General features: G+C 41.3%; 2 long non-coding RNA genes and 1 pseudogene across 2 annotated transcripts in view; all 3 read left to right on the top strand.

Annotated features, from left to right (window-relative positions):
• Positions 1–2,218: 2,218 nt before the first annotated feature.
• On the top strand, positions 2,219–3,243 carry LOC145444053 (uncharacterized). The gene is made up of 2 exons (XR_013916599.1): positions 2,219–2,502; positions 2,704–3,243. It is a non-coding gene; the product is annotated as an uncharacterized LOC145444053 (long non-coding RNA).
• A 6,528-nt stretch (positions 3,244–9,771) lies between these two features.
• LOC145444692 (uncharacterized) overlaps positions 9,772–16,488 on the top strand; it is a 330,781-nt gene continuing 324,064 nt past the window's right edge. Inside the window, exon 1 of the long non-coding RNA XR_013916757.1 lies at positions 9,772–10,029. This is a non-coding gene — a long non-coding RNA (uncharacterized LOC145444692). The remainder of the gene's footprint in view (positions 10,030–16,488) is intronic.
• LOC145444673 (uncharacterized) lies at positions 10,021–12,535 on the top strand (annotated as a pseudogene).

Raw genomic sequence — 16,488 nt, 5'->3', positions numbered from 1 at the left:
CCCTACATTTATGCGAATTTTTGTTATAATTTTGCGAATAACTGTGAAAATACATGTAGAATATAGTACCGTAAGCAATAGTCAATCATTAAATTTCTGCACTCGTTGCAAGAGCTCACTTTGATTTTATGATCTGTATCTATTTTGCCATTAGCTAATGCCGCCCCCAGTGGTGGCTTTTGGGGTGGGCGAGGTGGGCGGTCGCCCGGCCCCCCTGGTCGACGCCCCCCCCTCTTTGGTTTATGCGCTTTGTTCAAGGATAATAGCGAATAATCTTGGAAATCTGTGTACCAAGCAAGAATATGATTCCGTACAGATGTGTCAATCATCATCAAATCTCTGCATTTGTTACAAAAGTCCCGTATCCCGATAATCATCACGCCTCTGCATGCGGTAGAATTATTTAGCTTTGATGTATTCTATCCTTGCAGACATGCAATAATAGATATGGCCGAATCCAGTATCTGGCCAAACCGTGATGTGGTGAAAGTAGGATAATAATAATAGATGCGAAAGGGGGGTCTGGGGGGCGGAGCCCCCATAAGTTACGGTTAGATAATTATTGAGGGCCCCCCGGTTAGTCTCGCCCGCCCCCCCCCCCCCCCCCCCGTTCGTAGGGCCATCACTGGCCCCCCTATATTTACGCGAATGTTATCATTTTGCAAATAACCGTGAAAATACATGCACCCATGTAGAATGTAATACCGCACACACTAGTCAATCATTAAATTACTGCACCCGCGAAAAGCTTACTTTGATTTTATGAGGGGGCCCCCTTCTTCATTTACGCGATTTTTGGTTATCATTTTACGAATAACCGTGAAAATATATGTACCTATGTAGCTTATGGTACCGTAAACAGCAGTCGATCATTGAATTTCTGCATCCGATAAAAGAGCTTACTTTGATTTTATGAGCCCCCCCCCTATATTTATGTGAATTTCAGTTATCCTTTTGCGAGTACCGTAAACAGTAGTCGATCGTTAAATTTCTGCACCCGCTAATAGAGCTTACTTTGATTTTATGAGCCCCCCTCCTACATTTATGCGAATTTTAGTTTATCATTTTGGAAATAACCGTGAAAATACATGTAGGCCCACCCATGTACAATATTGTACTGTAAACGGTGTTCGATGCTTGTTAAAAGGGCCTACTTCGATTTTATGTTAATGAGGTCATATTGTAACATGGAATGAATTATTATTGAGTATATACTTCCTGGTGGCAGCAGTGTATACTGTATATTTCAGTGCATCAAAATTTTCCAGTATAAGTTTGTGAGATTCTACACTACAAAAAAAAAATTAGACAAATTTGGTCTCATTGTCTCAAATCGATTTTTAGCAGAAAAAGTCTTAAAGACCAATTAGTCTTACCAAGTACTTTTTGTCTCAAAAGTAAGACACAAATTGATCGAAAATAGTAGCAGCGATTTGGGGGCATCCTTTTCATTAAGCCCATTTACATGGTCAAGTCGTCTTGATGCCAAGTCGTCTTGGAGTGACGTCATGAGACGGCTTGCCGAAGTGCTGTAAATCCCACCGAGTTTACATGGTCATATTTGTCGCAGCTCTATTGATACACAGCACCTTGGGATTCAGCTCGGGAATATGCTACGACAGTTGAAGCATCCGGAAATACTTTTATGCAATTATAGAATGGCCAAATACACCGTGTATATATTCTACATGATAGTGAGTTGTGCAAGTTTATTGTTGGCTATACCCACTTCATAAGTTTTGAAACTGAACAAATAAGACCACGTGCATATAGGAAAAGCCGTATTATGTACTGAGAGAGCGTTCAGTTAGTTGAAATACGTGCCGATTTCATTAAATATGAACATGAAATGTTGGTGTAGAGCGGTAATCTGGATTCGTTTTCAAGTACCGGTACTGCTCAAGTCGTCTCCAAGCGACTCTGCGGAACGGATTGAGCCCAAGACGGATTGAAGCGATCTACCTTTTTCTCATTTTCAAAAACGAGAGAGTCGGATTGACGAGTCAGCTTCGAAGCTGACCCAAACGGCCATGTAAATGGGCTTAATGTTGGGGTCTGAGCGAAGGGGAAGCATGAGAGAGACCCCAGGGGGGCATTACAAAACAACTACCGCACTGCGGAATCAACATTTACCGTCGTAATTCGAGAGAAGCGGACAATCGCGATTACAAAACCCTCAATAACGATGTCTTCGAGAGCATTTTTACCGATGACATTAGGCCCATTTACATGACGGTTTAAGTCAGCTTCGAAGCTGACTCGTCGACCCGACTCTCTCGTATTCGATGAAAAGAGAAAGGCAAACTGCTTCAAGTCGACTCGAGCCTCAAGCTGTTGTGTAATGTGGTTTACGATCGGCTTGAGTATTTGGTCATCGGAGTCCGGCGATTTTCGTTCGACGGCGCTGTTTTTTGCCGCGCGGGCTCTTGGCATCGTAATTCATGTTTTTCATCTGATGTTGAGAAATTGGGCAAACATGGCAAGGAAAAGTGGGGTTACTTTGTAAGTGCTCGCTTGTTTACTATGGAATATATCATATGTAGTATACCAGTACCGGAGAGTAGCAACCGTGCTCTTTTAGGGCAGTTTTATATTTGATATTTGGCTGCGACGCTTCGATCTGTAGTAGCCTATAGTTGCTGTCATCAGCTACATAAAATGGCTAACAAGGTAAAACGTTGCATCTGTATTTCAACTTCTCAGACTACAGTTCGGAAGAGATGTGGATTGTACCGGTACTACAATTCGACTATGACATGCATAGTGAACTGATGGAAGAAGCGGCCTTGCAGTGTGCCATATCGATACGGGAATACATGAACGATTGCTGCATTTCGTACATAGGCCTACTGTTCCACTGGATAAACTGATGTGAGCGCGCATGTGATGGGATGGAGCTGGTGTCTCCCCGGGTGGATGATATGGAGATTTGTGACTCTCCTGGTGATGATGAAGCGCAGCGGTGTTAGGATTATTGCTTTGTTTTTAGTTCTGGGTTATAGTGTTCTGCGGTCGTGCGGGTGTTCACGATTTTCAGCTTGCCGTTTTGATATTGTATTCATGGTAGCCTATGTGTTTGTGAGGGTGCTGAAATTGGCACTTCTCAAAGTTTAATTGGTGGTAGCAATTTAGTAGTAGTGCTCTATATTGCTCTTTATGACAGTTTTTATAGACATTCTTGGTATTTTTAACTTCCTATTTGGTATATCATGCCGACAAGATGCTTCAATAAAATCTCTGCAGTATTTCCTGTATCGTGAATGACTCTTAAGTCACCGGCATACATGGGGTAGTCTGTTACTGAGGAGCGGCCGAACAACTAGAGGCCACATGGGGTTTGCAAGTGGGTCACTTGAGTGTTAATGACCTTATTCTAATCGCATCGACAAGTGATGCCTGACATATCAAAACAGTCGTTACTCCCGCCTATACTCCACGGCCCATCTTCGTTGACGCCGAAAAAGCTAGCTGATAACTTATACTTGTTGTTTTCCTCTACAATCATGATATGAACAAGATTATTTTCCTCTACAAATATCGATATTATGAGTATCTCATCATCCTCGTTAATTTCGAGGATAAGAAACGTTTCAGAGTACGACAAAACACACATTGTCGTTGTACCTTTGCCCACCAAACTTACTACGAATATATATTTGTAAGAGGTAAAGCGGCACCGGGTCGTCCACGATACAGCTTCCTGAAGGAACATGTAAACAGGGCCCTTTAACGAGTCAGCTTGGAGATGAGACGTGACGTCACTGGAGACGACTTGAACGCCAAGTCGAGTCGAACATGTAACCAGGCCTATTGACTTACCGCAAAACGTAGGAATCGAGAGAAAACGTGAAGGATCTGCGTCACGAACGTCACTATCTGCGAAGTTCGGTATTACAAAACTGAAATTAGCGCAGATTTCACGCGGTAATTTACCGGTTAGGTTCTAGCTGGCGGAGTTGAATCCGCGCTGGAAATCGCAGCTTTTTGAACTGTAAAATCTCAATATTCTACTTCAATAAAGTAAAGAAGTGAGGCAGTAATTGATCTAAAAGGCCATGTCTTGTAAGCTACCCAATTGGGTTACATTTCGTAGGCCTAACTGTTAGTAAAATCAAGCGAAATAAGGCAGTGGCAATATATAACGCTTATGAATTGAATTCTCATATACGGACCATTAAGTGCGGGGACTGAGTAGGCTACATCGCCGTTAAAAGCCTGTATGAATATAACGGGGACTTTAGTTCTATGTCGGAAGCATGCTATTATAATCTTAAATTATAGATTACTAACCTCGCTAGGTTTGTAATCTATTGCCAAATAGACTTATTCAATATCCACTTTTTAACTTTGGCTAGCATATCGTGTGGTCGCCTTGTCAATAAGTAATTCGCTGTCGAACGGTAGAATGCAGTCCGATTCGGTAGGCGGAAAATTCAAACGTCATCTCATTCAATTGATTGTGAATAACCAATGATATATATACAATGATTGGAAACTCCAGTGAGCTCTGCGTTTGAGCGCGTCGCGAGTCATGCTTCACTACAGGAATGAAATCGATGTAAACAAACGGTTCGCCAGCAATCTTTCTTCAGGAACTGGCGTTAACGTAGTGAAAAGTTTTTTATCGAGACCTCTTTTGCACGTGAAATGTGTGCATACTGTACAGGTTTTGGCCGATACCAGTAGCATGGCTTAATATTCAGACGAAACTGATGTACCAGTGTGCCTACGTGATGAACATTGTGATCGGAGGTGATCTCGCAGTATCAAATAAAGGTGGATACTTCATAGTACGAGCTAGAGTTGGGATCAGGTCACTATCTTCAAGTCATTGCAAATTTTTAATCAAGTCACGAAGTCATTTCTAAATTTTTCAAGTCAATTCAGGCAGGTTCTAAAACTGACTTTGAAGTCAGGCCTTCTGAAGTTGTGAAAGTAGGCAAAACCTACTTGAGGATATCGCAAAAAGCATCACGTTTTTGAAGTAATAATAGTCATTATTCCTTTGTTACAGAGATTTATCTTGTGATCCGAATGCTCATATATACAATTGAATAAAATAAAAATATCAGGAGTAATCGTCAGCAGCTTGTAGATACAGTATACAATTGACTAACAGATGTATACAAAGTAAAGTCTAACTCATTTCTTCATACTACTCGAGTACTTTTCAGACCGTTCATTTTCTGCTTCAACAAGTAGATTTCAATATCCAATTGACTAAGACACGTCTGCAAAACCTGGTCTTAACCTACTTTTTCAAACTACGGTACTCATGAGCAATGTTCCCTCTAAGCTGCGGACGTGCGCAAATGCGCAGTGCTGAAGCGGTCCCTGCGCACAGAAAATCTAAGTTGCGCACAGAAAATCCGAAGTGATGTTTTTTTGAAGTCGTTGCGCACTGTTGTCCAAGGCACCACGCAGGCGCGCAAACTCGTGAAAAATTAGAGGGAACATTGCCAGGGGCAAATAGTGTTATCGCTGAAGTCTTACATTGAGGTACAAGTGCGGTCAGCAAAGGTAAATACTGCACTCCGTGAAGAAATGAGACTTTGCAATCACGAGCGCCTAACGAAAAATCTTTTCTTTTAGTATGGTCTCGTACGCGTGAGCGATACTGATATCATTTCAATAGCGCATTATTTTCCGGGAATGGCGAAACACCATGGTTTAACATAGTTATAAATAACAATGGGCGAGCTCGAAGGTAATCTGCGAGAAACTAGCGCATAGTCTTCTCCGCGTGTCATGAACATTGCGTAAGATTTCCTCAGGACCGTATCTGCCGCACCCAAACCCTCAATTAGGGGGCCGAGATCGAAAGGAACCCAAAATTATTTCGTGAATTAACATAAATCATGGTGTATTTTTTGAGAATTTTTCAAAATATTTATCGCGCCGTGCGCGAATTAATTTTGTCAAATGTCTTGACTATTGGGTACCCAACCCACAACAAAAATTAGGCGTGATTAAGAGAAATGGGCACTTGGGAGTCGGCCATTACCTTATGCCACGGCGCACCAAGACATAGATGAAGTTATAGGCTATGTGACATGCGACTCCGAGAAGTGCGCCAAAACGATCAGCAGCGAGAAAAGCTTGGCCGAAAAGGACTGCCCTATATGCTGACCGAAAACTTCGATTCATACATATAAGTTTAATTGTCCACAGGTGCGTAAATGGCTGGCGCTGAATGTTCGTGTGCTGGCGATCCGAGTCCCACAAGACAAATGCCATGTCGAGGGAACATTATTTGCCAGTTGAGAAATACCAATTTTAAACCGTGTTCCTGTTTTAGTTTAGTACGTTTGAGCGATTTCAATGTCTTTTGACATAGCCGATGGGAGGTCACGAAATAGCATCATATAACCAAGTCATTATACCAACGAGTGCGCGCGAAGATTTTTAATTAATATTTAGAGGACCTACCTTTTCTAACACACCTCAATTGATCAGCTTTACCGGTAAATCTGATTATGTGAGCAGAGAGATGATAAAAATGGATAGCAATAGATATATGCTATGTAATTCCCGATCATATTGACCGATTCAATCATGAATCATATAAAATTTTCACGCTTCGCGCGTTCAGGCGAGATAGCCACTAAGCCCCCCCCCCGATGTAGATGATATCGGCAAAAAGCGCAGAGCCCGATAGGGGGTCTGGGGGACTTCTCCCCCGATAAGTTCGGTTTATCACCTTATGTGGGGGGCTGGTTGCGCACTATTGTCCAAGGGCCTGCGCAGTGAGTTAACGTGTTTGCGCAGACTCGTGAAAAATTAGAGGGAACATTGTTCATGAGTACAATTTAACATGATATGATGGTATATCTTATATCATATCATGTTAAGTGTATGTGTGCGCAAGAGCGACCCACAATAGGTAGAAAGTTCCTGCCACTGTCCATGTCAGGTTTGATAGACTTGTGCACAGCCAATGATCTATAAATGATTGTTCACAGCATATACTTTGTATGGTCATTAAATTGTAATGTTGTCCATGTCCAGTCCAGTTTGTCAACTCTTACAATCATAGTTGACTTGCAAGATGGTGACTTCGAATAATGGGACGGAATAGAGACTATCCAACAATCCCCTTCACTCAACAAATCTCCGACCTTACACATCACCATCTATTCCCTCAACGGTCGAGGTGATCATGGAAGAAGTTGGTCGAATCCGAGCATCATAACAATGTGTCATCGCATGGTTATTACAGAAGAAGGATTTTGAACAGCTTAAATACCTCACCTCTTCATGGACTCCTAAATGCTCTGATACTAGTCGTGTCTAAATTTCAATGGGGATACCAACACCATAATATCATTAAGAATTTTATACAGGGTATGGATATTTCATTTACTATAACACTTGAAAACTGCATAAACAACTTTTGTTATCATGTCAGACTTGTTGTCATCTAAATTCAGAATAACAAGAACCAAAATCCTAGTCAAGAACCAAAATCCTAGTCAACGGAAAGCATTTAAGTCAAGTGAATATGTAGCAAAAGAGGATTTTCATGTTTATGCAAATTACAATATCAGATGTACCTATGTTTAAGCCATTCGATAAATGTACTGTCTGCATCTATTTTTGTTGTAATTTATGAAACTGTGCTGTGCTATTATGAACAATCGAATAACTGTGCCTAGTAGTTGATAACGTCAATGTTTCTTGTCACGTAACAAAAATATATATTCTCAAATGTTCTTTATTCGACCATTTTTATCCTCTCTTAATGACAATAACAGGACAGCAGTTGGATGGTAGAGCAGCGATCTCACATGACGTTGAACATCGGAGGGCATTCAATCATCAAGTATCATGGCATTTGAACACTAGTATGTTTCAAGCCGTTCAGTCAGTTCATAGTCGTTCAGCAAGATTATTTTTCTCTGCATCAATCGATCCAATGAGTATCAATCCAATCCGGCACCATTCGTCAAAGTATTATTCATTTTGACTACAATCTTTGAAAATATCTCAATGTCTGAAGCAAAGTGGAACATGACATGGTTGCTTCTCATGGACGGCCTGGCGTGCCGAAATCCCATAAGATAACGATTTGCACTTTTATCAAGATCCCTGAATCCTTTTCAATTTCCTCGCGGCTGTGGGTTGCTTTGCGGCTGTTTCAATACACGAACAATCTTTTCTTGAAAGTTTGAATGGACTATAATTTATAAAAAATGTTAACGATCCTGTAAAAAATTTATGCATTAGACATGTCACAGTTTTGCCAGTCAACTACATACAATTGAAATCAAGTTATTTATTCAATCCGTCAAGTATTTTCCTTACTGCCGCATATGCAATATATATGAGCAATATGCATATTCAAGAGAGAGATTTTGCATTGGATGATTGTGGAGTTACATTGCTGGAAAAATAACCTGAGTATTTGAGGCAGCAGCACATACAATGCAAGTTGATGCTCATGCTCAGGTCATAAAGCGTGATGCAAATGGCGAAAAGTTATGAAGGTTATACATAAAAAACCATAGACGTACACACTATACAATGACGAAGGTTACAAAATCATTTCCTAACCTTTCAATGAATAAGACACCATAGAATGTTGCTCGCAAATGCATAAATCATCTATTTTGTACAATCCGTCCAGCTATCAATCTTAACGAGTACTCCATGTTAATTTTCAAGGTTTACAGGCAATTCATGGGGAACACTTCACAACGGGTAGTTCATATCAAATAAGTGCCAAAACGTTTACCAGGTATATTTTGAATAAATGGGCATTGGTAGACGCTTTCGGACACCCCGGTGTGAAAGATTCAACTATTGAGAGTAGTCACATATCACGCCAGGTCGATGTGCACAATACCAACTATGGAATGATTATCCTCAATGTCATTCTAGTGCATTGTTTTGCCGATGGAGTATTGTTTGGAACAATGCCGATTCTCATCATTCATGTGGAATGTGGATTGAACAGCCTGACCCTGTAAAAAGTTATATCTGTTAGCATTTTACCAATCAGTACAATGTTAGTTTCCGGTTAGTTCCGATTTTATATTATATTATGAAGGTACAATCGCTATACTGATACTATGGTTGCCAGTGAACTCGGCCCTACAATATTACAACATATACTATATAAAACAACTTAGTTGCTCACACAATTATCGTAATCAACCCTTCTCTTTTAAAAAATCAGGTGACATAAATGCTGCCAGAATATTTTAAAATCCTCTTTTAACAATCCTTCTAGGTTCTGCACATCTATATTGACGCTCACCCACAGTATCTATTAATTTTTTTGGCTGTGTCGTACATGCATGGTTGCAACCGATGCTAAAATGCCTCACAGCTAGTCGGTACTCTGATAAATGTGCATTGTTAAAAGTTATATTAGATCCTAGTATGCAGCACTGCCTCACTATGCTCAAGAATCCAACAAAAACTAAACCAATTGGGGAAAAGCAGTGAATTAGTACCCCAGAAAGGTCGATTGCAGCACTCCCCCACAGTCGACATACGCAATTCCGTACCTCTACTCAAGCATATCCCGCGACGGACTGATTTCGCCGGGAATCTATCTTATAGCGTTAAGGGGCGTGGCAGTTTCCAATCATTGTATATATATCATTGTGAATAACGGTGTAGCTCTTACACTTTTCTCTTCATCAGCATTCGTAGGTTTACACGGAGAAATGGCTGAAAAACTTGGTGTTTCACTATCAAGTGTAAGAAAAATGATTATATGTGAAGCCGAGAAGCAGAAGAACAAATTAAAAGAAGATTTACGTGATAAATTTTTGTTTTTGAAATTGGATGCATGCACAAGACTAGAGCCCGACCAATTATCGGCTCGCCCATAATATCGAGTCGATATCACGCTTGGAGAGAAATATCGGTATCGGCCATTGAAGGTAAAAAAATATCGGCCACTTTCGTGACGTCACAACATGGTGGCAGAGAGTCAAGAGAAGTCGATAAAAGACGTGAGGATGGTCAATTATAAAAATAAATGGCCAAGCTGCATATAGTGCATACTGCATACAGGCAGTAGGCGTGTCTATGTGAAAAATATTATAGATAACTAACCACCGTTATGCCCCACTGACTTCGTGGGAATCCCCCTGCAGTAATCGATCACCAAAGACAGAGAGCAGCTGGATGGATAATTGTCTGCGGAAGATTTCAATCAGTAAGAGAAATGAGAACTTCAATCATGCTGGACTGACCCTCGCAATGATAGAGAAAAGCGTCGCGTCGAAACATTTCCCGGTTCGGTACCAACAGAGCTAATTATACCGGTAATGTATGAAGTCGTCTGACTGAGGCCTGCGGCTGCGGCCTGCAGGGCCACCATGATAGGAAATATGCGAGCATAGAGGGCAAGAAAATCAAGCAAACGTGGAGTAAAGCCAATAATTGATACGAAAATTTTTGATTCCACGATGACATTGGCCAATTCTGACAAAAGAGTGTAAAATATTGATCAATTGATTGTTGAAATGCTGGTCAAGGCCCATGGGGGATGGGTGGAGCAGTTGCAGACGTGGATAATTTGAGTTGTTTTGCACATTCTCTCCAGCTATTTGTTAATGGTGTGCTGAAGGCTCCAGGTGCATTGTCAGAAGAATATCAATATTTGGTTAAACCATTGAAGGAAAGATCCCCTGCAAGGGAGCGGTGGAACCGAAATGAAGAAAGATTTCCTGCTGTGCCACTAACTATGCTATCAAGTGAAAGATTGCTCACTGTGTTTAGTACTATATCATCTATGGATGGAAGACCGCAGAAGTTCACTCCTTGGAGAAAGGGCCGAGAAATTGTGCTTCGTGAACTGTAATATGCAACTGCTGGATTGGTGCTTTTGATACATTTTTATAGTTCCTTGATCATTTATTTCATGTTCAAGCATATCACATGGCTGTAAAGTTGTTGAAAGAAATGCTCTTGAGGTGTTAAATATGGGTCTTGAGCTAGATTCCATATCTTTTGAATATCGGCTGAATATATCGGGGTTATCGGTGGAGGTACTGGATATCGGTCTTATCGGTATCGGCTCAGAAATCCAATATCGCTCGGGCTCTACACAAGACACAGAATTAACTGTTTTGCCGTAAATGCTCAGTTTCATATCTTTACGCTAGCAGTAAAAGACACAGAGAACCAACACTCCTGCGATTTCATCAAAAGGGTGGTTGAAGATGTTCTCAAAGACTTTGATATATCCAAGAAACAGGTACTGGCAGTAATATCCAAGAGACAGGTACTGGCAGTATAGTAACAGACAATGCTTCCAACATGACTCTAGCAGTTGAGAAATTGTCTGGAGACTGTGTCGTTGAGGAAAATGAAGATTACGTTGAAGTAGAGGGGATCCCAACTTTAGATGAGATTACGACGTTGGCTTTTGTACACCAGTCAGAGTTTCAATACATGTCGCATATGCGATATGCAGCCCATACATTGCAACTGGCAATCCGCGATGGCTTGAAAATGAAGCATGTACATTCACTGCTCAGCAAAATTCGTCAGGTTGTGGTAGCTGCAAGATCTCCAGAAATTGATGCGATTTTAAAGAGGAAAAACAATAAAGGGGCTATTATTGACCAAGCTACAAGGTGGGGTTTCACATATCTTATGCTGGAACGACTCTTTCAACTAAAACCTGTCTTGGTAGACATTGCACATCCAAATGTAACACTGTCTGATGCTCAATGGAATGATGTAAAAATACTAGAAGAGTTTGCTCCGCCATCCTTTTCTCACTACAAAAAAACTACAGGCTTCTGATTTCACACCAGGGTTATTTTTCAAAGAATGGAAAAACTTGCTTTTCCAGTTTTCTCAAATTGGTGGAAAATTGGCTGATGCCATACGAACATACAGGGAGCATCGTGAGATGGCGCTTCTCGCCAATGATGTGCTGCTAACAGCAATATATGTTGACCCGATGTACAAGGTAATGTTGAACGATGAGCAATATTCAAAAGGAAAAGCTACTTTACTCGAAATTGCTCTGTCAACCAACAGTGGAGATTCAGCGAACGCGTCACCCACCTCATAAGAAAGGATTTAACAAAATTCTGGATCGTCAGGCAAAAGGTCGGAATACTGATTGAACCATATGCTTCAGATGGACGTGCGCTGCAACGGTACAAAGTGGATTTTACCAATGCTTCATCCATTATGGAAAATATTGACTGGTCTTCCAAAGTGAGTGTCATGGATGCCATCTGTACCCAGACATACTGCAAAAAGTAGCATACTCAAACTCAGTTACAGCTTTGCCGCCGACACAAGTGAGTGTGGAGAGACTTTACTCCGCATTGCGCATCATTCGATCAGATTTGAGATGATCAATGAAAGAAGACTTAATAGAGGCGATACTATTTCTTCGTACGAATGGTTTTTGAACATTTTGTGCTGAAATAAATGTTTTTCGTTCGTTGATTGTGGTGTTATGTTTTTAATTACTTTGAAACACTAAGTTTTCCAAATTGAGCCTCTATCCGAAATACATCAGTTTTTGACGTAATGTTGCCGGAGCAGTGGTATCAATGCTGCTCCGCAGCAGGAGCCGGAGCTTACTTATGATAAAAGAGAGCGCCGGAGCTGGAGCAGTTGAAATTTTCGCCTGCTCCAAAGCCCTGAATTTAAGGGGGTTCAATAATGTAGGAGCCATACTTGTATTCGCTAGATGGCGTATGCTTGACGACGTTTCTTGGTTCTTGTCTAAGGGAATATTCTGGATATAGCTGTGATAGGCAGTGGTGGCTTTTGAGGTGGGCGGTCGCCCGGGCCCCCCCTGGTCGAAGGGGCCCCCCTATTTGGATTTCGAGAATCACGAATAAGCATGGAAATCCGTGCACCAAGCAAGAATATGATTCCGTACAGATGTGCCTATGATCATCAAATCACTGCATTTGTTAGAAAAGTCCTGTATCCCGATAATCATCACGTCTCTGCATGCGGTAGAATTGCTTAGTTTTGATGTAGTCTATCCTTGCACACATGCAAAATAGACATGGCCGAATCCAGCACCTGGGCAAACCTTTGTGGTGGTGAAAGATAGATAATAATAACCGATGCGGAATGGGGGTCTTGGGGCGTAGCCCCCCAGAAGTTACGGATAGATACTTATAGCGGCCCCCGGTAAGTCTCGCCCAGGGCCCCCCGTTCGTAGGGCCACCACTGGTGATAGGGTACTGTTTGTCAATAGTAATCGGCCCACCGGACGTTCCCCCACTGTATCTACCGATCTTGCTGGGACAATATCTTATTCGTGCTACTGCTGTGTCATTAATTCGTTAATTTAGGGGGGTTCAATAATTAAGTAAAACCGTACATTAGTGGCTCCTCGTTGGTGGGATCCCCGGTAACTTCATCTGCAGCGAGAAGCACAACCAATTTGAGGATGGGTCGTTCCAAAAACTGCGCATCGTTGATTCTTTTTCACTACTGATCTGCCCATCACCGTCCAGAAAAGAATCCGGTCGGTACAAAGAAAGGACTGCCTCTCAGCATAATCTTTCGACTTTGATGAAGAATCGAGATGAGAATTTTGAGTTGTGCTATGATAATTTGAAAGAATATTTTTGGACTGACAGCAATGTTGTTTTAAGATATATAAATAATGTAGCGAGGCGATATCATGTTTTTGTGGCAAACAGAGTTAAACTAATGCATGATTTGGCAGACACTTCTGCATTGATGAATGTAGCAGGACATGATAATCCAAGTGATATTGCAATCAGAGGCATGTCGCTGGAAAAACTTTTATCACTTTCGTTATGGTGGAATGGACCGCAATTCTTTTGGAAAGAGGGACGATTTGAAATACTCAGAAAACTCAGAAATCTAGAGGTTCACGCTTACAAACGAACCTTGTTAGGTTCTGCACTGCACTGTAAACCTTTTTCATATATTACAATTTTTACTTTATTATAACATTTTTGGTTGCAATTTATTGCTTTTGAACTGCGGGCTACTATATGCATGACGTTAGCAGCATAAAATCAAATCAACACTAAACGAGCATCCACCTTGACAATCTTAAAGATTTTACTTGCTTTGTTACAAACGTTTGCTCGAATATTTAGTGACTCTCTGATGTGAGCTTGACCCGAAATCACACAACATCAAGAGCGAAATACACTACATGTAGGTAGTCAGCGAATGAAGCTTATTCAAGCATTCAAATAACTGCTAACGTTGTCTGATGTGAAAACTCTTGCATACGTACGGGGTTAATCTTGATTTCATATGTTTATTGTATCATAAAAAGCAAACCCGTGCCATTGGGGTGTTGGCTACTGGTGTGGGGTAATATCGGCAGCAAGTATAGAAACCCGTTTCACATTCTGCTCAATATCAACGTAACAATACTCGGACGCCGAATACATTGTCCGGTCCGGTCGAATACATTGTCCGTAAAGGCGTAAGCCTTTCAAGTCCTCATCGAAATTGTTGGCAAAGCGACGGAAGATATTGATTTTATTGGACTATTATATATATCAGCGGTCGGGAACCTTTTCTGTCCGAAGAGCCATATATTCGCCCCAGTTTTTACATCTCAACTCCCAAAGAGCCACACATGTCAATCAACTGTTACGCCACAATTGAAAATTCTTGACGTCATGGTAGCACTAATTCGAACCCACTCCATGGGATTCCTCGTGTGCGTCATATTTTCTCTGTAAAAACTGGTATTTATTGTTCGAAAATAAAGCTCGAAACGAGATGTAAGTCACAGACGGACCAAGCCTCACCGTTGATAACGCAATTCATCGTAAGTAGCTTAGAATCTATTATAACCGATATTAATCAAATGTGACTGTCACACTGATTCCGAAAATCTAAATACTTCTCAAAGTATTCGGCGTTGCGCTACACGCAAACATCTCATCGCCGATACGACGCAGAGCTATCATCAAGAACGTGGATACCTCTATGGCGTTGTTTGTAATTCGAGTTTGTAGTTGTGAATGTCACATTCACAACAGTTCATTTCGCGCCGTGGATCAGGAAGACAATGTGTATTTGAAAACTGCGTTTTCAAATTGGCGTCGCGATGTCTGCTACGCTCTTTGATTAATCAATGTATCGCACAATGCAAGATTTCGAGTCGGGTACATAGAATTCGCGAGTGATATTGGCCGCATGCATGACAGTCGCTTAAATTTGATGATTTTGAAAAGAGGGGTCCGAGCACCTAAACCTGAAGACGGCATTGTCTTTACCTCTCAAAGACATGTTTATTTTGCCACGAGAATAATTATTCTTGCCGTGATGAAAATTCACCAACAAGTCGCTGCAATATTGATCGATTCAGTACAAAAATGAATATTTGGCAAAGAGCCATATCTTATACCCAAAAGAGCCATAGGTTCCCGACCACTGATATATATCATTTGATTGCCGCAGTTCCAGTTGATACATTTGGCGACGTTTAAAACGTCAATATGTATGTACTTCTGCAATCGGCATAGTGGCATTATATGGCCCGACTCGTCACTAGCGTATCGTGTACATTACTATAGGATATCACTTAACTGAAATGCAGAGTTGGAATTAATAATATGACGTCACGTGACGTCATGAAGGTTTACGTTCGGGTTAACACAGAACCTGTCAGAAAGGTTCGCGTTCACACGAACATAAACCTTTTTCATATGTTCACACCATCCCTTTCATATGTCCCACCATCCCTTTCATATGTCCAAGAAAGGGAGAGCATGCCAGGTAGCGCAACTGGGGAATGATAGGCATTACCAACTGGGTTTAGCCGTGGACAGCAGATAAAATGACCTGCGACCAAAAAGTTCGATGTATAGTCAATAGTCATGCAACGTAACTATTCATCGGACGTAAGACACCTATAAATGTTTATTGTAATTCCATATTGCTTTAATTCTATGATCGTATACTTCCTTAGGTGCACTTAAGGCACTTGATACTGGTCTAACTCTAATGTTCTGTTAACATATTTTCATTCCAAGTGGAAAATGCCAACATAGTGCCAACTTGCCGAACTATAAAATCCCGTGCCAACTAACATGAAAATGAGCAAAAATTCTGAAATTTGCGCCAATGGGCAACACTGCAAACCACCTTTGAGTACACGCTGCTGAGATGAGACTTCATGATTGTTATTTCGTTGATTACGGACAATCGGGGTAAACACCTAAGGTTCATTGCGTGAGTCTTCTTAAAATTGGCTCTCGTGAGTCCCGTCCATTCGCTTCCAGAAGTGTGGGCGGTAGGACGTGATCGCTTGACAGCTCCTCGGCTCTTCTGGCAGGTAATAGCAGACTGCTGCGTTTGCTAAACCTGAAAGTACTTCAACGTGGTTTTCTTTCTGGTCCAGAACTTCGGAATCTTGATCCGTTTTTGCATTATGGATTGCAGGAATATGTTACCTGCTGTTGACACCTGTGTCTACGCCTTCTATCTATTATTATGTACTGCATTGTGTGCGCTCTGGAGCGTCTCTGGCCACCCGCCCGTTCC

Source organism: Botryllus schlosseri, chromosome 8 (assembly GCF_051294905.1).
Source record: "Botryllus schlosseri isolate E-star chromosome 8, Bs_hap1, whole genome shotgun sequence".
In the NCBI taxonomy this organism is placed as follows: Eukaryota; Metazoa; Chordata; class Ascidiacea; order Stolidobranchia; family Styelidae; genus Botryllus; species Botryllus schlosseri.
This window is presented reverse-complemented; position numbering and strand designations above follow the sequence as displayed.